The following is a 22,954-nucleotide window of genomic DNA, read 5'->3' as shown; positions in this document are numbered from 1 at the left end:
GAGCGCTCCTGTTAGCTTCACAGCTGCTATCTGTGGAGCTGCTCCTCCCCCAAGACCCACTGCTAAGGCTACAGCTGGCGAAGGAAAAATTACCCCCCCTCCCATCACAGCTGTTTTTCCCCAAAGTTTGTCCCATGCAGCCACGAAGGTTTCAGTAAATGGGCACACTCTAAGCGCGCTAATCGACTCCTGCAGCTCTGACAGCTTCATTAGTAAGCGGGCTGTCAGCAGGTTAAAACTACGCATTTATCCCTCGGACAGGGAGATCGCAATGGCTCTGACGACTCTGACCACCAATTCTTCTGGCTTCTGTCTTGTCAACCTCATCCTCAATGGTCGCACGTATCCCTCCACCCGGCTCGGAGTACTCGAAAACTTATGTAGCGATGTGCTTCTGGGACAGGACTTCCAGAAGCAGCACAAAAGACTCACTTTTGAGTTTGGAGGGTCGAAGCCGGAGCTTACCATTTCTAAGGTGCCGTTTTGTGCACTCTCGGCGGCCTTACTCGATGAGCCCTCCCTGTTTGCCAATCTCTCCCCCCGCTGTAAACCCATAGCCACCAAATCGCGGCGCTTTAGCCAAGACGACCGAGCATTTATCGAGGCAGAAATCTCTCGCCTTTTAGCTGACGGTATTATCGAGCCGTGTTCATCCCCCTGGCGGGCTCAAGTTGTCATTGTGAAAAACCCTTTAAAACAACATAAGAAACGTCTGTGTATTGATTATTCGCAGACTATTAATCAATATACCGATCTGGATGCCTACCCGCTACCATGCATAGATGACATGGTCAACAACCGTGCCAAATACAAGGTATTTTCAACCTTCGATTTAAAGAGCGCGTACCATCAGGTACCGCTGAAAGACTCTGACAAAAAGTATACGGCCTTTGAGGCCAATGGTCGGCTTTATCAGTTTCGTCGCCTTCCATTTGGGGTCACCAATGGGGTGGTCATCTTCCAACGGGCAATGGATGGCCTAGTCCGGCAAGAGAACTTGACGGATACCTTTCTGTATTTAGACAATATCACTATTGCCGGCCATGATTAAAAGGAGCATGACGCCAATCTTCAGAAATGTTTTGACGTTCTCCGTCGTCGCCACTTAACGTTAAACGAATCCAAATCAGTGAAATCGGTGCCATCAGTGAACATTCTTAGCTACTGGGTGGGCAACGGTGTTATTAAACCGGACCAAGAGCGACTTCGTCCACTTCAGGAGCTCCCTCCCCCTACAAATCTCGGCTCTCTTCGTCGGGCACTTGGCATGTTTGCTTATTACGCAAAGTGGATACCTCACTTCTCCGATAAAATACAGCCCCTGCTTCATAGAAGCAACGGCTATTTCTGCCTTCAACCTCCTCAAACGACAGCTGGAGAAAGCCACGCTTCGCTCCATTGACGAAAACCTTCCTTTTGTGGTCGAATGCGATGCATCGGAGGTGGCGACCTCGGCTACCTTGAATCAAGGTGGTCGGCCCGTGGCATTCCTATCCAGAACCTTACAGGGTAGCAAGCTCCATTACCCCCCCGCCCTGTCGAGAAGGAGGCTACAGCCATCATCAAGCCTGTACGCCAATGGAGTCATTTTCTTGTTCGGCGTCATACTTGATCTCATCCTCACCAATCTACCTGTTGCAGATGCATCTGTCCATGACAGCATTGGTGGAAGTGACAACCGCACAGTCCTTGTGGAGACGAAGTCCTGTCTTCATGTTGAGGATACCCTTCACCGTGTTGTGTGGCACTACCATCGTGCTAAATGGGACAGATTTCGTACAGATCTGGCAACTCAAAACTGGGCATCCATGAGGCGCTGTGGGCCATCAGCAGCAGCAGAATTGTATTCAACCACAATCTGTAACCTCATGGCCCGGCATATCCCTCACTCTACCATTACCAGCAAGCCAGGGGACCAAACCTGGTTTAACGAAGAGTGCAGGAGAGCATGCCGGGAACAGCACCAGGCATACCGAAAAATGAGGTGTCAACCTGGTGAGGCTACAACACAGGACTACTTGCATGCCAAACAACGGAAGCAACATGCGATAGACAGAGCTAAGCGATCTCACAACCATCGGATCAAATCAAAGCTCTGCAGTCCTGCCACATCCAGTCGTGAGTGGTGGTGGACAATTAAACAGTTAACAGGAGGAGGAGGCTCCAAAAATATCCCCATCCTCAATGATGGTGGAGCCCAGCACGTGAGTGCAAAAGACAAGGCTGAAGCATTTGCAACTATCTTCAGCCAGAAGTGCCGAGTGGATGATCCATCTCGGCCTCCTCCTGAGGTCCCCAGCATCACAGATGCCAGTCTTCAGCCCATTCAATTCACTCCACGTGATGTCAAGAAATGGCTGAAGACACTAGATACTGCAAAGGCTATGGGCCCTGACAACATTCCGGCAATAGTGCTGAAGACTTGTGCTCCAGAACTAGCTGCGCCCCTAGCCAAGCTGTTCCAGTACAGCTAAAACACTGGCATCTACCCGGCAATGTGGAAAATTGCCCAAGTATGTCCTGTCTACAAAAAGCAGGACAAATCCGACCCGGCCAATTAGCGTCCCATCAGTCTACTCCCAATCATCAGCAAAGTGATGGAAGGTGTCGTCGACAGTGCTATCAAGCGGCACTTACTCAGCAATAACCTGCTAACTGATGCCCAGTTTGGGTTCCGCCAGGGCCACTCAGCTCCTGACCTCATTACAGCCTTGGTCCAAACATGGACAAAGGAGCAGAACTCAAGAGGTGAGGTGAGAGTGACTGCCCTTGACATCAAGGCAGCATTTGATCGAGTGTGGCATCAAGGAGCCCTAGCAAAACTGAAGTCAATGGGAATCAAGGGGAAAACTCTCCATTGGTTGGAATCATACCTAGCACAAAGGAAGTTGGCTGTGGTTGTTGGAGGTCATTCATCTCAATCACATGACATCACTGCAGGAGTTCCTCAGGGCAGTGTCCTAGGCCCAACCATCTTCAGCTGTTTCATCAATGACCTTCCCTCCATCATAAGGTCAGAAGTGGGGATGTTCGCTGATGATTGCACACTGTTCAGCACCATTCGAGACTCGTCAGATACTGACGCAGTCCGTGTCCATATGCAGCAAGACCTGGACAACATTCAGATTTGGGCTGACAAGTGGCAAGTAACATTCACACCACACAAGTGCCAGGCAATGACCATCTCCAACAAGCGAGACTCTAACCATCTCCCCTTGACATTCAATGGCATTACCATCGCTGAATCCCCCACTATCAACATCCTGGGGGTTACCATTGATCAGAAACTGAACTGGACCAGCCATATAAATACTGTGGCTACAAGAGCAGGCCAGAGGCTGGGAATTTTGTGGCGAGTGTCTCACCTCCTGACTCCCCAAAGCCTTTCCACCATCTACAAGGCACAAGTCAGGAGTGTGATGGAATACTCTCCACTTGCCTGGATGAGTGCAGCTCCAACAACACTCAAGAAGCTCAACACCATTCAGGATAAAGCAGCCCGCTTGATTGGCACTCCATCCACCACCTTCAACATTCACTCCCTCCACCACCGGCGCACTGTGGCTGCAGTGTGTACCATCTACAAGATGCACTGCAGCAGGTAGATAAGGTGGTTAAAAAGGCATATGGGATACTTGCCTTCATTAGCCGAGGCATAGAATATAAGAGCAGGGAGGTTATGATGGAGCTGTACAAAACGCTGGTGAGGCCACAGCTGGAGTACTGTGTGCAGTTCTGGTCACCTCACTATAGGAAGGATGTGATTGCTTTGGAGAGGGTGCAGAGAAGATTCACCAGGATGTTACCTGGGATGGAGCGCCTCAGCTATGAAGAGAGGCTGGACAGGCTGGAGTTGTTTTCCTTGGAGCAGAGAAGGCTGAGGGGGGACCTGATTGAGGTGTACAAAATAATGAGGGGCATAGATAGGGTAGATAAAGAGGAACTTTTCCCCTTAGTGGGGGGGTCAATAACAAGGGGGCATAGATTCAGGGTAAGGGGCAGGAGATTTAGAGGGGATTTGAGGAGGAACTTTTTCACCCAGAGGGTGGTTGGAATGTGGAACTCAATGCCTGAAAGGGTGGTGGAGGCAGGAACCCTCACAACATTCAAGAAGCATTTGGATGAGCACTTGAAATGCCATTGCATACAAGGCTATGGACCAAATGCTGGAAAATGGGATTAGACTGGGCAGGGATGGATGGGCGGCGCAGACACGATGGGCCGAAGGGCCTCTTTCTGTGCTGTAAAACTCTATGACTCTATGACTCTATGACTCTATAACTCGCCAAAGCTCCTTCAACAGCACCTTCCAAACCCGCGACCTCTACCACTTAGAAGGACAAGGGCAGCAGACGCATGGGAACATCACCACCTACAACTTCCCCTCCAAGCCACACATCATCCTGACTTGGACCTGTATCGCCGTTCCTTCACTGTCGCTGGGCCAAAATCCTGGAACTTCCTTCCTAACAGCATTGTGGGTGTACCTACACCATATGGACTGCAGCGGGTCAAGAAGGCGGCTCACCACCATCTTCTCAAGGGCAATTAGGGATGGGCACTAAATGCAGGCCTAGCCAGCCAGCAACGCCCACATCCCATCAATGAATAAAATTTTTTTTTTTTTAATTTCACGCTCATAACTGACCAGCGCTCCGTGGCCTTCATGTTGGATAACCGGAAGGGCAAGAAAATCAAAAATAATAAAATTTAACTCTGGAGGATGGAGCTGGCCGCCTTTGGATATACTATCCTTTACCGACCCGGCAAACAGAATGTGGCCCCAGATACCTTCACACGGGCATTTTGCTCTTCAATGTCAACGTCGACTCTGGCGGATCTGGATGTGGACTTATGCCATCCTGGCGTTACCCGTATGTTGCACTTTATGCACTCTAAAAATCTACCATTCTCAATGGAGGATGTAACGAAAACATGCTCCTCCTGTAGGATTTGTGCAGAATTGAAACCACAATTCTTCTGCCCATCAGATGACTTACTCATACATGCAATGCAGCCTATGCAGAGTCTCAGCATAGACTTTAAAGGGCCATTGCCTTCGTCGATGCAGAACACCTACCTACTTACGATGGTAGACGAGTATTCACGCTTTCCCTTTGCCTTCCCCTGTCCTAATATGCTTACCTCTACGGTAATTAAATGCCTCGATCAGGTCTTTTCCCTTTGCGGGACGGCCAATTTTATCCACACGGATCGGGGTCCCTCCTTTATGTCGAGTGAACTTAAAAGTTATCTCTCCCAATGGGGAATCGCCTCGAGTAAGACGACACCATATCACCCAATCGGCAATGGACAGGTTGAACGATACAATGCCATCATCTGGAACGCTGTCCGTCTGGCACTAAGGTCACGCAACCTGCCAGACCAGCAGTGGGAAACTGTGCTACCCGACGTGTTACACTCTATCAGGCCTCTTCTCTCCACATCCACTAATGTCACACCTCATGAGCGATTCTTCAAGTTCCGGCATCGCTCTACACATGGGACATCTCTACTGTCATGGTTGGTGGCTCCAGGCCCTGTGCTACTCCGGAGGTTCGTCCGTTCGGCCAAGAACGACCCTCTCGTTGATGAGGTGGAGTTAACGGAGGTAAACCCCACATATGTGCACGTGCGGTACCCCGATGGCTGGGAGTCCACCGTCTCGCTCAGAGATCTGGCTCCCTGCCCAACTGGTCACACGGGCCCGAATGATATAGGATCCCACGACGATGATGCCAACACACCGCACCCCTATGAAGATGATGCCCTACCTGGGACAACGAGGGACTGCCGGCGGTGCTACCGGATCAACTCAGGGAGCCGAACGTTCCCCGTAGGATGGCCACCCGAAATCAGGACGCCGGACAATCTCCGGCTACGACCCAGGATGAGGCCAGCTCTGCGCCTGTGGGGACCCGCATCCGGAGTCATGATATTCCCAGGCCTCCACAGGACGATCAAGACAACACGGACTCGACTGACTTACCGGTACGGGCCAAGCGACCCAGGGACCAGGACACGGTCCGGGGAGACGTGCCTTCCGGTCACAAGCAGAAAGCTAAACAACTACGGCTATTTTTGGTCCGCCTAGTCCGTTAAAGGAAGACTGGACTTCCAAACCTTTTAGGGAGGAAGAATGTCATAAATCGCAACTTCTACAAGAAGTAACTCAGGAAGTACTACTGAACGGCCAGCTGAGGCCGCCGCCCGAGGAGTATAAATACTCGGGCGTGGGCCCAACTTGGCCAGAGACAGTCTGGAAACAGGAAGCTAGTGACTACTAACTAGACCTCCATGTTTTGTTACAAGTCGATTAAAGCCTTGCATTATGTACAACCAACTGCGTAGTGAGTCTTTATTACGTCACTCAGTACTGCCCCTCCGACAGTGCGGCACTCCCTCAGTACTGCCCCTCCGACAGTGCGGCGCTCCCTCAGTACTGCCCCTCCGACAGTGCGGCGCTCCCTCAGTACTGCCCCTCCGACAGTGCGGCGCTCCCTCAGTACTGCCCCTCTGACAGTGCGGCGCTCCCTCAGAACTGCCCCTCCGACAGTGCGGCGCTCCCTCAGTACTGCCCCTCCGACAGTGCGGCGCTCCCTCAGTACTACCCGTCCGACAGTGCGGCGCTCCCTCAGTACTGCCCCTCCGACAGTGCAGCACTCCCTCAGTACTGCCCCTCCGACAGTGCAGCACTCCCTCAGTACTGCACTGGGAGCATCAGCCTAGAATTTTGTGCTCAAGTGTCTGGAGTGGGGAGTTGAACCCACAACATTCTGACTCAGAGGCAAGAGAGAGAGAGAGAGAGTGCAACCCGTGGAACCACAAGATGGATGTAAAGGTGGGCTGTCATGGATTAATAATTTGTCCAGTTCACCTCCAGGAGCTGGTTCATGTTCAGAACAACCCTGGCAACTGCAAAGGGGTGAAATCGCTCAATGGACAAGAAAATTGGATGCGGTGTAAAATGTGCCGCCAATTCACTGGGAGCCCGTTTTGCGCTATTGGCATAAATCAGTTTTCACCCACCCTCCCCCAAGGGTCTCCGACTAACTGAGTTTGGAACTCAACCTTGTTGCTAGCAGTCATTAATCCACACATTAAATCTTTTATTTACCAGGGCTCCAATGGTTAGATTATGAGGAGCGATTACATAAACTCGGCTTGTATTCCCTGGAATATAGAAACATAGAAAATAGGAGCAGGAGTAGGCCATTCGGCCCCTCGAGCCTGTTCCGCCATTTAATGAGATCATGGCTGATCATCCAAATTCAGTACCCTGTCCCTGCTTTCTCCCCATATCCCTTGATCCCTTTAGCCTTAATATAGAAGGTTATGGGGTAATTTGATTGAGTTTTTTGAGGATTTTGAAAGGAATTGATAGAGCAGGTAGAGAAAAACTTTCTCCGCTGGTGGGGGAATCTAGGACCAGGGGACATTACCTTAAAATCAGAGCCAGGCCATTCAAGAGAGGTTAGGAAACAAATGGTGGTTGGAGTGTGGATCCCTCTCCCACAAAAAGCAGTAGATGCTGGAGCTCAATTAATAATATTAAATCTGAGATCAATAGATTTTTGCTAGACAAGGGTATTAAGGAATATGGAGTCAAGGCAGGTAAATGGAGTTAGGATACAGATCAGCCATGATCTCATTGAATGGCGTGACAGGCTCGAGGGGCTGAATGGCCTCCTCCTGTCCCTATGCTCTTATTATTACCACTGCGGAAACCCAAGTGGAAGGACCATAGTCCATACTGCAGGACAATACCAGTGCTGAAAAGAGTAAAAGAGGAAAGAAGGTAAATCAGGAATCTGGTGCGGTAAATCTGTTCGTGGTGATTATTAAATCTGCCCACAATTTAGCACTGTATCGACAACGTCCCAACTGGCTGATGTGGTATAAAAGTAAAAGGGCATTCCTGAAATTTGGGGTCGCTCTTCCAAAAAGGCACCTGGACTGGCAGCTCCCCGCTGAACTCCTCTTCCCGACAACACCATCCGCTGTCATCCCCTGCCACTCCCGCCCCTCCTCTCCCCTCGCACTCTCCCGCTGATGGAGGCCCTCCCACTCATAATATGGAAATGTCTTAACCTGATCTAGAAGTTAAATCTACCTCCTCCAGACCATGTACCCCCACCCCACGCCACGCACCCCCCCGCACCCTTGCCCCTCTGCCCCGCCCTGCCCCACTGCCCTTTCCACCACCCAGGGTCCCCTACCTGCCACCTAAAGGCAGCTCTCGTTTATTTGAATTAACTTCCTCGCTTTCTGGGTGAAACTCCACGACTCTACTGGCTTCTGGGCTTTACCCCATTGCTGCGGTGGCTCCTCGGCCGAGGTTCCCCGCTTCCTCTGTTCTTCCACCGATTCCCCACATCAAACACCCGTCCTCCACTGGCTCCTGAACTGGTTTTTGCCCATCATTGGCTCCAAACTGATTCCTCACCGTCCTGCTCTCTCCCGCACCAGACTCCGTTCCACTGCTGCACTCCTGCCCTTGAGGCGCCACTTCTTAAGTTACACCCTTGGACGTTGGTCTGCTTCCCTTTCCCCTATCAGCTCCTTCCCCAAGTCTTCCTAGATTTTTGCCAGTGGTACATGCCAGAAGTGAGGTGAGAGTGACCACCCTTGACATCAAGGCAGCATTTGATCGAGTGTGGCATCAAGGAGCCCTAGCAAAACTGAAGTCAATGGGAATCAAGGGGAAAACTCTCCATTGGTTGGAATCATACCTAGCACAAAGGAAGTTGGCTGTGGTTGTTGGAGGTCATTCATCTCATTCGCATGACATCACTGCAGGAGTTCCTCAGGGCAGTGTCCTAGGCCCAACCATCTTCAGCTGTTTCATCAATGACCTTCCCTCCATCATAAGGTCAGAAGTGGGGATGTTCGCTGATGATTGCACACTGTTCAGCACCATTCGATACTCATCAGATACTGACGCAGTCTGTGTCCATATGCAGCAAGACCTGGACAACATTCAGACTTGGGCTGGCAAGTGGCAAGTAACATTCGCACCACACAAGTGCCAGGCAATGACCATCTCCAACAAGCGAGACTCTAACCATCTCCCCATGACATTCAATGGCATTACCATCGCTGAATCCCCCACTATCAACATCCTGGGGGTTACCATTGATCAGAAACTGAACTGGACCAGCCATATAAATACTGTGGCTACAAGAGCAGGCCAGAGGCTGGGAATTCTGCGGCGAGTGTCTCACCTCCTGACTCCCCAAAGCCTTTCCACCATCTACAAGGCACAAGTCAGGAGTGTGATGGAATACTCTCCACTTGCCTGGATGAGTGCAGCTCCAACAACACTCAAGAAGCTCGACACCATTCAGGATAAAGCAGCCCGCTTGATTGGCACTCCATCCACCACCTTCAACATTCACTCCCTCCACCACCGGCGCACCGTGGCTGCAGTGTGTACCATCTACAAGATGCACTGCAGCAACTCGCCAAAGCTCCTTCAACAGCACCTTCCAAACCCGCGACCTCTACCACTTAGAAGGACAAGGGCAGCAGACGCATGGGAACATCACCACCTACAAGTTCCCCTCCAAGCCACACACCATCCTGACTTGGACCTGTATCGCCGTTCCTTCACTGTCGCTGGGCCAAAATCCTGGAACTCCCTTCCTAACAGCATTGTGGGTGTACCTACACAATATGGACTGTAGCAGTTCAAGAAGGCAGCTCACCACCATCTTCTCAAGGGCAATTAGGGATGGGCACTAAATGCAGGCCTAGCCAGCGACGCCCACATCCAATCAATGAATAAAAAAAAAAAATGTAAGGTTTCTCTCCGTGTCCATTCATGTGGCCATATTTGCTGTCATTCCAGACCCAAACCTCCTACTGCGACTATTCCTATTTGGCCAATTCCAGACCCTGTTCTGCTGTCTCCTCCTTTTATCTCCTCCAGCCACCTTCTCCTCCTCCTGCACCACAACTACCTCAATCCCTCTCACTATTGCCCAGCCTCCCTTCTCACCTATTGCTGTCCCAGGCTGAATCCCTCGAATGGATCACCAACAATCGCCCAGCTTTGTATCTCCGTCTAAAATGCAAAGAAGGCTCCCAACATCCACCAACCTCATCATGGACCATCTGGCCCTGAGAGGCCGGGTTTACAGGCGCAACTTCTTAACTCTTACCAAAGCCTCCCTCTTGGCTATACATTCCATCGCTTGGCCCCAATCAACCTGCCGCAGTGTAGTTCATTACCAAGACCCACCTTGGCCTCTCTCTCTCTCTCTCAGATTGGAGGGTCTGAGGGGGCCAGCCAGCAACGGAAGCTCAAGTTCCACCTCCTCCACCTTCAGGCCTGGAACGCAGCAGCTGTGCATGAGTTCCCATTTCCTGGCGCAAGGTCCTGCCGGGGCGAGGCTTCATCAGAGTCATGACCGGGACCTTGCTTTGTCGGCGGTGCCATCTTTCGGATGAGACGTTAAACCGAGGCCCCCGTCTGCTCTCTCAGGTGGACGTAAATGATCCCATGTCCACTATTTCGAAGAAGAGCAGGGGAGTTCTCCCCGGTGTCCTGGGCCAATATTTATCCCTCAACCAACATCACGAAACAGATTAGCTGCTCATTATCACATTGCTGTTTGTGGGAGCTTGCTGTGTGCAAATTGGCTGTTGAGTTTCCCACATTACAACAGTGACTGACATGAATCAGTCATTCATGAAAGAAAGATTTATGAAATAATACTGAGCGGCCTGCGGGTGGCGCTGTCCAGGGAGAGTATAAACACTCGGGCACGGGCCCAGCTTGCGCAGGACATTCTTAACAGGAACTAGTGAAGGACACAACTAGACGTCCATGTTGTAAAACAGTTGGTTAAAGCTTTGTTTAACGCTTAGACCAAGTGCCTAGTAGTTTTCTTACGTCAGTGACTACACTCCAAAAAGTACTTCACTGACTGCGAAGTGCTTTGGGACACCCTGAAAGGTGCTATAGAAATGCAAGTCATCCTTCACTGGTTCAGGCCCATCAGATTTGGGCCTTCAGCGCCCAGGCTAAGGAGTGTAGGGCTGTCGGGACCAGTGAGCGTCAGCAAGCTATTTACCATGAGGGAGGGGTGGGGGAGTCCTGGTTAACCCTGATTCTGCCCTCACCTGATAGCCGTTGGAGTCACAGGATGGTCAGCAGGAGTGGGAGCCCTGTCTATGTTTCTGTTCCTTATCCCAGAAGGCTGGGATCAAATGTGTATTTGGACTTTCAGAAGGCTTTCGATAAGGTCCCGCATAAGAGATTAGCGTGTAAAGTTAAGGCACATGGGATTGGGGGCAAGGTATTGACTTGGATAGACAACTGGTTGGCAGACAGAAAGCAAAGAGTTGGAATAAACGGGTCTTTTTCCGAGTGGCAGGCAGTGACTAGTGGGGTACCGCAGGGATCAGTGCCAGGACCCCAGCTATTCACAATATACATTCATGATGATCTAGACAAGGGAACTGGATGTAATATCTCCAAATTTGCAGACGACACAAAGCTGGGTGGGCATGTGTGCTGTGAGGAGGATGCCGAGAAACTCCAGGATGATTTGGACAGGTTGGGTGATTGGGCAGAAGCATGGTAGATGCAATATAACGTGGATAAATGTGAGGTTATCCACTTTGGTGTCAAAAACAGGAAGGCAGATTATTATCTGAATGGCAATAGATTGGGAGAAGGGGAAGTGCAACGAGACCTGGGTGTCCTTGTGCACCAGTCGCTGAAGGTAAGCATGCAGGTGCAGCAGGCGGTTAAGAAGGCAAATGGTATGTTGACCTTCGTAGCGAGAGGGTTTGAGTACAGGAACAAGGATGTCTTGCTCCAGTTGTACAGGGCCTTGGTGAGACCACATCTTGAGTATTGTGTGCAGTTTTGGTCGCCTTATCTGAGGAAGGATGTTCTTGCCATGGAAGGAGTTCAGCAAAGATTCACCAGGCTGATACCTGGGATGGCAGGAATGACGTATGAGGAGAGATTGGGTCGATTGGGTATGTACTCACTGGGGTTTAGAAGAATGAGAGGGGATCTCATTGAAACTTATAAAATTCTGACAGGACTAGACAGACTAGATGCAGGAAGGATGTTACCGATGGCGGGGGAGTCCAGAACCAGGGGTCATAGTCTAAGGATAATGGGTAGGCCATTTAGGACAGAGATGAGGAGGAATTTCTTCACCCAGAGAGTGGTGAACCTGTGGAATTCTCTACCGCAGAAAGCAGTAGAGGCCAATTCATGAAATATATTCAAGAAGGAGTTGGATATATTTCTTAAGGCTAAAGGGATCAAGGGATATGGGGAGAAAGCAGGGACCGGGTACTGAGTTTGGATGATCCGCCATGAGCTCATTGAATGGCGGAGCAGGCTCGAGGGGCCGAATGGCCTACTCCTGCTACTATCTTCTATGTTTCTATGTTAAATAACCTGCCGTGCGCCTTATTACTACAGCAGCTGGGACTCTCGTACTGAATGACTGGGGGAGCTGCAAACGAACACGATGTAGAGTGGCCGTTTGAGAGAAATTTGGAGATTTCATCAGCCCTCTCCGTGCCCCAGTTATGCTGCAGGAAATATCGGAACTATTACCGAGCGCGGAGTGAGCAGGCGGCTGGAGCTACCCTGCCTGTTCGCACCACACCCTGAGCAGAGCTCCGTCCGTGCGTACCCTGCGCACGGCTGCCAGTGACACTGCCAAAGTTAGAAAAGAACTGGCAGCTGCCCGAGCTGTTTATAACTTTAAAGCCCGTGTGGTGGATCGCTGAAGTCCTTTTTTAAACTGCTAAGTTGGTTTTGGCACTGACTAACCGTTACATCGCAAGCGAAGCTCCCTGCCAGCACACATCGCCTGCAAGCTCCATCGGTCTTGACAGATGCTAAACTATGAATAGGGCGATCTGGACCCACTCGGACAAAGTTAACATGGATTTACAAAAGGTAAATCGTGCTTGACTAATCTACTGGAATTTTTTGAGGATGTAACTGGTAGAATAGATAAGGGAGAACCAGTGGATGTGGTGTATTTGGACTTTCAGAAGGCTTTCGATAAGGTCCCGCATTGAAACCTGGCCTGCACCCTGACTGTAGTTATACTGCAACTGCAGCTCAAGTAACATAGAAGATAGGAGCAGGAGTAGGCCATTCGGCCCCTCGAGCCTGCTCCGCCATTCAATGAGATCATGGCTGATCATCCAAACTCAGTACCCTGTCCCTGCCTTCTCCCCATACCCCTTGATCCCTTTAGCCTTAAGAAATATATCCAACTCCTTCTTGAATATATTTAATGAATTGGCCTCAACTGCCTTCTGTGGTAGAGAATTCCACAGGTTCACCACTCCCTGGGTGAAGAAATTCCTCCTCATTTCTGTCCTAAATGGCCTACCCCTTATCCTTAGACTGTGACCCCTGGTTCTGGACTCCCCAACCATCGGGAACATCCTTCCTGCATCTAGTCTGTCTAGTCCTGTCAGAATTTTATAAGTTTCAATGAGATCCCCTCTCATTCTTCTAAACTCCAGCGAGTACAAGCCCAATCGACCCAATCTCTCCTCATACGTCATTCCTGCCATCCCAGGAATCAGTCTGGTGAATCTTCGCTGCACTCCTTCCAAGGCAAGAACATTCTTCCTCAGATAAGGCGACCAAAACTGCACACAATACTCAAGGTGTGGTCTCACCAATGCCCTGTACAACTGGAGCAAGACATCCTTGTTCCTGTACTCAAACCCTCTCGCTTTGAAGGCCAACAGCAATGTGATAATGTGATAATGACCAGGTAATCTGTATTTTTAGTGGTGTTGATTATGGGATAAATATTGGCCCAGGACATCGGGGAGAACTCCCCCTGCTCCTCTTCGACATAATGCCACTTGGGATTTTTTAAATGTCCAACTGAGAGGGAGCATAAGCCTGGATTTTATGCTCCAGTCTTTGGAGCGGGGCTCGAAACACGGCTTTCTGGCTCAGAAGCGAGGGTGAGCTACCCACTGAGCCCCGGGTGACACCTTACAAGGGTTGGGCATGGGGGCGATCACAGCTTGAGGTCTGATGTTTGCGAAAATTCAGTGAAAACCTTAGTAACCAACGTCTCCACAGAAGTACCTTTTAAAAAAATACCTTCCGTATGGAAAGTCTGGCTATAGGTTTGCAGTTTGGAGATTCCTGGGCAGCCAAGTCAAAACGCAGATAGCTTGTTCCAAAAATCAACGGGTAGCAGCCCTACAATCGGGCGCGCGTGGACTGTGCTGGCACTTAACGCAACTTAACTACCTCTGGCAGAGATAATTATTTGAGAGAAAGTCTGGGTCTGAAAACAATTATACATTTATACGGCCCCAGGTGTGCAAGGCGTTACTTAGAAACACTTTAAACATGACATCCAGCTGGGTCAGTTTGAGATTCTGCATTTTGGTTTGTTGACCTTTGAGAGCCTGAAACAGAAAAGAATGTTCAAACTGAAGTACTGAGCTGTACAGGATTACTGAGCACTGAGCGTGTGGTCGTCTATTTTCCCCTCCAGGCTTCTTTCTTTCTCCCTCTATCCCCTTCTTTCAGGTTTCTCTGGATCCCCACATCAAGCCGAGAGGTCAGGCGACTTCTGAGGACCTCCACCATTTCCCATTCCCGAGCTGGCTGTGAGGAGGTGCATGATGTCATAGAGTCATATAGAGTCATGATGGTGGCAACTCTACCTCTGATTTCCCTTCAGAAGGAAAGAGAAGAAAGAACTTGCATTTCTTTCATGACCTCAGGACGTCCCAAAGCGTTTTACAGCCAATGAAGTACTTTTGAAGTGCAGTCACTGTTGTAATCTAGGAAACGCAGCAGCCAATTTGCGCACAGCAAGCTCCCACAAACAGCAATGTGATATTGACTAGATAATCTGTCCTTGTTATTGTGGTGTATGTAACCTGTTCCACCTTAAGAGAACTACCTTAAGAAATGTACTACTTTCTCTTGGCTGCTGTATACTGTAATACTGTAATACCGGTGGTGACCACACCGGTATATAAGGGTTGTGTAGGGATTTGCTGGGCAGTTCAGCCCTGACCTCCGAATAGTAAAGACCTGTTAAAAGTTATTCTTGTTGTCTGTGTCCAGTGATTGATCCTAAACATAACTGGGACACACAGACTCAACAGTGGCGACGAGTCCGATCTTACCCTGCGGCAATTTTACATCCAAGGCAGCTTCGTCCTCAGAACGGGCGTCGAGAAGAGGCATCCGCCCTCATCATCCTGCTGAGCACCATCGCACGGGAGGCATCGGGAACCCGGGTTAAAAGGAAAAAGAATTCTGACCACGAAGCCCTCCATCAGCGACAGGCAGTGATCATCCCTTCTACCACGGTGGTGGGTAAGCCGATCAGCGACACGAGCAGAAAGTCGGCCGCGTTGGCTGTGGAGTAGGGGAGGGAAAACGGAGGAATAAGGGCGGAGAGCTCGACCACGGCCGGTAGAAAGGGCCGGGCTGCAATCGAGGCCGAGAGGCACAGCGACTGGGGCAGCTTAAGGCTCAAGAGCCGCGGAGAACTCAAACGCAGCCGGTGTACAGGACCGGGCTGCAAGCGGGGCTGCGAGGCAAAGCAGCGTCGGGGAGTTGAGAAGCTTAAGGCACGAGAGCCGTGGAGAATTCAAATGCAGCCGGTGTAAAGGACCGGGCTGCAAGTGGGGCTGCGAGGCAAAGCAGCGTCGGGGAGTGAGAACCGCTGGGGAGGCGAGAACGGCAGTAGCAAGGCAATCGCCATTGCAGCCAGCGGGGGAAGAAGGCAAACGCGGGAATCCGCCATTGTAGTCGGCGGGGGAAGAAGACGAGCGCGGGAAAGACCGCCAAGCGCGGGAAGCCGCCATTTTAGTAGGCGGGGGAGGAAGACAAGTGCGGGAAGCCGCCATTTTGAGAAAAAGAAAAATTTAAAAACTTGCAAGGATGCCTAAACATGGGAGCATTAATACCTTTGATAGTGATATCGAAGATTGGACCACGTATGTAGAACGCATGGAAGTTTATTGTAAAGCAAATAAGGTACCAGATGATGAGAAAGCACTAACCTTATTAAGCTCAATGGGTGCGAAGACATACGGGCTATTGAAGCACCTTCTATCACCAAATAAACCGGCGGATCAGACTTTCGCGAATATTGTTACTGTCCTGAAAAATCATTTAAACCCCACGCCGCTGATGATAGCGGAACGATTTAAATTTTACAGAAGAACGCAGCTGAAAGATGAAAGCAACGCTGAATTTTTAATTGAACAACGTAAGCTATCGAAGTACTGTCAGTTTGGAACAGGACTAGCAGATCCGCTGAGAGATAAATTTGTGTGTGGATTGTTAAAAGAAGGAACACAAAAGCGACTGCTTGAGGAGAATGATCTTACGCTTGATAAAGCTGTCACCATTGCAGCATCGCAAGAAGCCGCAGGGAGAGGCATGGCGGAAATGCAGTTACGGTCGCCGGAACTCAGCACCAATCAAATGGTCTTGGGTACAGTAAAATGTTATCATTGTGGAAAGACAACGCACGATCAGAACCAGTGCTGGTTCAAAAATCAGGAATGCAGAAAATGTGGCAGGCTTGGTCACATAGCTAAAGTATGCCGGTCAGGAAAGAAGACCAGCAACAAAAAGTCACCGCAGGAAAAGTACAGAAAGGTACACAAGGTGACAGAGAACAGTTCGAACGAACAGAAGTCAGATTCAGACTCCAGCAGTAATGAACTGGGTAGTCTAAGAGTACACAATGTTGGTAAGGAAGCAGACCTCCAAACAATTTGGGTCACACTTCAGATAGCAGGAGTCCAAGTGAAGATGGAATTGGACACTGGATTGGCATTGACAGTCATGAATAAGCAAGATTGCAAAAGGTTGTTCCCACATATTCCCCTACGGGATACGGAGATTGTATTGAAAACATACACGGGGCAAAGAGTATACCCCATCGGGAAGATAGAGGTAAAGGTGGTCCACAAGGGCAAAGAAAGCCGAGGAATGGACTTATATGTGCTACCTGAGGGAGGTCCACCACTACTGGGACGGGAGTGGATTAGGAAAATAAATATGGACTGGCATCCCTTAAAAGCACTAACGGTAGATTCCGGTAAAAAAGATGTCAAACCTAAACGATTGTCCAGAATATTGGACGATGCTAAAGAGGTGTTTCAACAGGGACTGGGAACACTGAGAGGAATTACGGCAAACATCAAGGTTGAAGAACATGCAAACCCGAAATTTTTCAAAGCCAGACCGGTACCTTATGCGATACGACCTGCTGTGGAAGCTGAGCTGGAAGGGCTAGAACGTTCAGGAGTGCTATCTAAGGTAGACTGGAGTGAATGGGCCACGCCCATTGTTCCCGTCATGAGGCGTTCATCGAGCAACAAGCCGGGGGAACCGGGGAAGGTTCGCATCTGTGGAGATTTCAAGATCACTGTTAATCCGGTGCTTCACACGGTGCAGTATCCGTTCCACGGATTGAGGATATCTTTGCTTCGTTGTCTGGTGGGAAACACTTCACCAAGATAGACCTGGCGCAGGCGTACTTACAGATGGAAGTTGAGGAAGAGTCACGCCAGTATCTCACGATCAACACGCATAGAGGCTTGTACCGGTATAATAGACTGGTTTTTGGAGTGGCATCGGCTCCAGCAATTTGGCAGAGGGCCATGGAGCAGGTATTACAGGGAATTCCAGGCACACAATGTTGCCTGGACGATATTCTGATTACAAGAGATGATGACGAGGAACACCTTGCAAATTTGGAACTGGTGCTCACCAGATTGAAAGAATATGGACTTCGAGTTAATCGCCAGAAATGTGAGTTCTTTCAGAAGCGGATCTCGTACTGTGGTCATGTCATTGACCAGGAGGGGCTTCATAAGTCTCCTGACAAGATCGAAGCTGTTGTGAAGGCTCCCGCTCCGGATAATGTATCCCAATTGAGGTCGTTTCTAGGGTTGATTAACTATTACCATAAGTTTCTGCCAAATTTATCCACGGTGCTGCACCCGCTGAATGCTCTTTTGCAGAAGGGAGTACCATGGAAGTGGAGCGAGGACTGTAAGAGGGCCTTTCGCGAAAGCAAGGCATTGATCACCTCAGAGGAAGTGTTGGCTCACTTCAACCCAACGCTGCCTATTCGTTTGGCTTGTGATGCTTCTCCATATGGTATTGGGGCAGTACTCTCACACAAGTTGCCAAATGGCCAGGAGAGGCCAGTTGCGTTCGCATCCAGATCATTGACCTCCGCTGAGCGCAACTATGCTCAGATAGATAGGGAGGCTCTCAGCCTTGTGTGGGGAGTAAAAAAGTTTAATCATTACCTGCAGGGCCAAAAGTTTACGCTTCTGACAGACCACCAGCCGTTGGTATCCATTTTTAACCCTAAGAAGGGTGTTTCGGTGATGACAGCACAGAGACTCCAGAGATGGTCCCTTTTCCTAGGAGCACGTCAATATCAGATAGAATTCAAAGGTACAAAGCAGCATGGTAATGCTGATGGGCTGTCGCGCCTGCCACTACCTACAGAGGAGGAGGCACTGACGGTTGACCCGGTGGAGTTATTTCACTCGACCATCATCGAATGTTTACCAGTCACCAATGCAAGTATTGAAAGAGAAACCAGGAACGACCCGACACTGACCAGGGTCTACGAAGTGACAGTGAAGGGATGGCCAGCGCATGGTGATCCACTGTTACCGGCATTCTCAGCAAGACGAGAACCGCTGTCCGTCTGTCAAGGAACATTGATGTATGGAACAAGGGTGATTATTCCTCCTAAGTTAAGAGAGAGAGTTCTAAAGGAACTGCATGAAGGTCATCTGGGGGGAGTCAAGATGAAAAGCCTTGCTAGGGCTTATGTGTGGTGGCCGGGTATCGACCAACAGATAGAGGATCTGACGAAAAGCTGCTCAGGGTGCCAAAAAATGCAAAATGCACCTCCGATTGCACCGCTGCATCCATGGGAATGGCCTTCAACCCCATGGCAACGTGTACATATTGACTTTGCTGGTCCATTCATGGACTCCATGTTTTTAATTGCGGTGGACGCACATTCTAAATGGCCAGAAGTGATTAAGATGACTACCACTACCTCGGAAAAGACGATCGCGGTGCTGAGAACGATATTTGCAAGAAATGGATTGCCAGAACAAATATGTTCAGACAACGGACCGCAGTTCGTGTCAGAAGAATTCCAGAAATTCATGACGAAGAATGGGGTGAAACATTATACCTCTGCCCCATATCATCCGGCTACAAACGGGTTGGCCGAGAGATTTGTACAAACGTTTAAAAAAGCAATAAAGGCCATGAGCGAAGATCAGATTCCACTACAACACAAGGTGGACAAATTCCTACTGGCATATCGAAACGCCACTCATGCAGTAACAAACCAAAGTCCTGCCATGATTTTCTATAACAGGAGGTTGTGGTCCAGGTTGGACTTGTTAAAACCAAATGTGCGGAGTGAAGTTGAAAACAAACAGTTCCAGCATATAAATAACAAGACCACTCGGAGCTTCGAAATAGGACAACCAGTGTTAGCCCGGGACTATAAAAATGAGAAATGGCAATCTGGAACAATTCGGGCCAGACAAGGACCCCTGATGTACACGGTAGATATTGGTGAAAATGTAATACGGCGTCATGCTGACCAACTGGTAGAATCGAGAACAAGGGTCGAACCCATGGTTACGGCAGAGACAACCGTGGAAGAAGTTAGTGAACCTGAAGCATCTACCTCAGAAGTGAATGTACCTGATGATGATGTCCAATCCATAAGAGACCAACTAGATGAGTCACCCCAGCAACGAGAATCAGAGACCCCTGAAAGACGTTATCCAACTCGAATCAGGAGGCCTCCTCAGAGACTGAATCTTTGAACTGTTTTGCATGAAGTTGTATATATATATAATGTTATTATGTTATGTTAAATGGGGATATAACTGTTAAGCTAAAAAGGGAGGATTGTAGTGTATGTAACCTGTTCCACCGTAGGAGAACTACCTTAAGAGATGTACTACTTTCTCTTGGCTGCTGTATACTGTAATACCGGTGGTGACCACACCGGTATATAAGGGTTGTGCAAGGATTTGCTGGGCAGTTCAGCCCTGACCTCCGAATAGTAAAGACCTGTTAAAAGTTATTCTTGTTGTCTGTGTCCAGTGATTGATCCTAAACCTAACTGGGACACACAGACTCAACAGTTATGTTGGCTGAGGGATAAATATTGGCCCAGGACTCCGGGGAGAACTCCCCAGCTCTTCTTTGAAATAGTGCCATGGGATCATTTACGTCTACCTGAGGGGGCAGACGGGGCCTCGGTTTAATGACTCTACCTATTGACAGGGTAGATGCCGAGAGGTTGTTTCCCCCTGGCTGGAGAGTCTAGAGCCAGGGGTCACAGTCTCAGGGTAAGGGGTCGGCCATTCAGGACTGAGATGAGGAGGAATTTCTTCACTCAGAGGGTGGTGAATGTAAGAATTCGCAATAATTTACAGTTCTGAAGATTAATTTTTTTGATTAAAGAATCCCTGGGCGTTGTGCTTTTAAATTTCCAGGGATAAAAATGGCTGTCACCACATGGCCGAAGACAAAGGACAATGCTTTGTTTACAAAGCAATTGAATGCTATTAGCATTTGTTTGTATATCGAGTGGATACATCTAAACTGCAGAAGAGACTTTTGTATCTTGAATGGGATCCGTTTAAGAATTGAATGGGTCTAAATCACTTAGCATTCTAGACAATAGAGCCATTGCATTTCCCTTTTGCTTCAGCCCAGGGAGCTCCGGAAGACACATTAACCCAGTCTAACCACTTTGAGTTAGCCAATCACAGCTTTCTCTTGTGTATTGGACCCTTTGGGCAGGGAATTTTGCACACAACCCTTGCAGGGCAGAACGGCAGGACCTCACCAGGTATAAAGATAGCTGCTGAGAAGCTATCACTCTCTTTACTTCGCTGGACCACAGGTGAGCAGGGTGTTCTGACTCCTCGGCATGGCAACCTAACAGGAGTTTGGGGTGTTGATTTGAGGGTAATTGCTAAGATTGTTTAAATAACATTGTAGTTGTAAGAGCCATAAAAGCTTAAGAAAATACTTTAAAATAGTGGCTAAATGGCATAATACAGTTAATTTACCTGAACGACTTATTGTATTAAGAAACCCCCTATTTTCTTGCTCCAGTAGTATAGTCCGATACCCCCTTCATTCTTGCCACAATGGAACAGTCCCTAAGCCACACATGGGTGCAGCCATCTTACAGTTTTAAACTGCACGTGGTGAAAGAGGCAGAAGCTGTGAGGTTTGGAGCAGTACAGTTTTTGACCGTGTTCGTTTATACGTGTTTGCTTTGTAATTCTGTTTGTTAAGTGTTATAGTAAACCGTTTAAAAGACAAAGCTACGTTTGGGAACGTTTTATTTCGACACGCGTCTACTCGATGTTAAAAGCCCCACAGCCCAGTGGCCTGCCTGTTTGGAAACTAAGAAGCGCCACTACATTAGTCAAAAACTAGCTCCCTAAGAAGGAAGGGACGGAATCGTCGGCGAACGTATACATGAATGGTCACGGAGCCAGACGACAATTTAAGAAAGCGAAGGTACAGTGACTGTTACTTGCTTTGTTCATTCTGTTGAGAAGCTAAGTAAGAGCTGCGGGTAAAATGGCCGAGGCCTTACGGAGCCAGGAGCTTCCCCCAGCCAGAAGGATTGCTGGCCAAAAGAGGGAAATAAAGCTCACCCCAAAGGCAAGGGAAGAGAAGTTACATAGAAGCATAGGTGCAAGGAAGGCTAAATTAGTTCAGATAACTGGAAAAATGAAGATAATTGATCATCTCATGGAAGATAATGCTAATATTAAGAAAGCTGAAGACATGATGTATTACGATTTCTCCAAGCTGCATGAAGAATTTAATATACTCAATGAAGATGTATTAGCACTTCTGTCTGAAGAAGAGGGAAACACTGATCAGCACGACTGGTTTGATCTTAAATCAACCAGCATTAAGGACTATATCAAGGCCACGGAGCAGTGGATGTTAAAAATTCGTCAAGATGCTGATACAGCAGAGAAAGATAAGGTTGACGATGAAGTCGGACCAGACGATAGCATTTCAGAGACTTCCACCAGACCGAGCAAAAATCGAAAAGAAGGTAGCTCTGTTTCTGGACGCAGGTCAGTCGCTTCTACCACAAGCTCGGCGCGACGCATGAGAGCGGAGGCTGAACGGGCGGCGTTGATGGCGTGCGCAGCATCTTTAGATGAGAAGCAAGCTCTTGAACGGGAAGAGGCCCAACTGCAGGCCCAACAGGCCCAACTGCAGGCTCAACTGCAGGCCCAACAGGCCCAACTGCAGGCCCAAGTGCAGGCCCAACAGGCCCAAGTGCAGGCCCAGCGGGCCCAGGTGCAGGCAAAGAAAGAACGGCTGGAGATGAAAACAGCTATCGAGGTCTCAGATGCCAGGTTGAGTGCGTACGAAGATTATGAAGGCTCACGGGACTGCGGGAGCCACTGCCAGTCAACGTTGCCACATAGAGTTGGATCCAGGGCACCTTCAAGAGTTACAACAGAGCCCGAAAGCAATTCCCCGGCATTACAGCGTGGAAGAGTGGCCTCTCCACTAACAGGAGCACGTGATGCTACCCCAGACGTCAGACGGTCTAGACTAGACCCTGCTGATGACCACCAGAGGCCTGAAGACACAGGGAGAAGCCTATACCGAGTGATGCAACGTCAGAACGAAATTACAGAGATGCTTGTAAAACAACAGAATCTGTTTCGACTCCCTCAAAGAGACATACCAGTGTTCCAAGGCGACGCACTCAAGTATAAGCCCTTCATCAGATCCTTTGAACAAGCCATTGACTCCAAGACAGAGAGCAGCAGTGATAAGTTGTACTACCTGGGACAGTACACCAGTGGTAAACCACAAGACCTGGTCAGAAGCTGTGAACAC

Source organism: Somniosus microcephalus, chromosome 8 (genome assembly GCF_052327205.1).
Source record: "Somniosus microcephalus isolate GS21.2 chromosome 8, FLI_Smic_1.0, whole genome shotgun sequence".
Classification (NCBI taxonomy): domain Eukaryota; kingdom Metazoa; phylum Chordata; class Chondrichthyes; order Squaliformes; family Somniosidae; genus Somniosus; species Somniosus microcephalus.
Note: the sequence above shows the minus strand (reverse complement) of the source record.